Raw genomic sequence first — 593 nt, 5'->3', positions numbered from 1 at the left:
TGGGTGAATGTCGCGCTGCTGTATTTGTTATTTTTTATGCATATATATAACTGAAATGATGGTGATTTTTTTATCATTTTTTGTCATTATTATTTTTTTCTTCTTCTTTTTTTCTGTGTGAGTGGCTGTATTTGTTATTATTTTTATCTTTTTTTATAACTAGCCATCTATACATCTGACTTTTTTTGTGTGTGTGGCGAACAGCATTTGTCAGTTTCTTGCCTCCCGAGCTACAGGTATTCCTTCCGCGTGCCCATTCAGCGTGCCCCTCCCCACCCCAGTCCCCCTTCTGGAGGCCTTCAGATATCTTCCTCCCTCGCGTCTCCCCTTCGCCAGGCCGAGACACCCGTCAGCCGACTTTCTCTTGCAGTTTATGCCCCTGTGAGTGGCTGGCTCTTGGTGACAAAGCGTCCTGAATTGCTAATTTCTTCGCGAAACCATTGCGAGATGGATAAAAGGAAAGTGCGATTATTATACTCTGTGTCTGTACCAACTCATATACGTGAATTTCTGTCTGTCTGTCTATTCCTTTATCTGGATTATCTATTTCAACAAGAGCAAGATGGATATAAGGAGTATACAAAATAATACGT

The 593-nt window shown here is 41.3% G+C and overlaps 1 protein-coding gene across 1 annotated transcript in view; it reads right to left on the bottom strand.

Annotated features, from left to right (window-relative positions):
- Positions 1 to 593, bottom strand: part of LOC119591414 (dipeptidase 1-like) — a gene marked incomplete at both ends in the record, with an annotated part of 94,984 nt that overhangs the window by 93,817 nt on the left and 574 nt on the right.

This window comes from Penaeus monodon, chromosome 28, assembly GCF_015228065.2.
Source record: "Penaeus monodon isolate SGIC_2016 chromosome 28, NSTDA_Pmon_1, whole genome shotgun sequence".
NCBI classification, from domain to species: domain Eukaryota; kingdom Metazoa; phylum Arthropoda; class Malacostraca; order Decapoda; family Penaeidae; genus Penaeus; species Penaeus monodon.
This window is presented reverse-complemented; position numbering and strand designations above follow the sequence as displayed.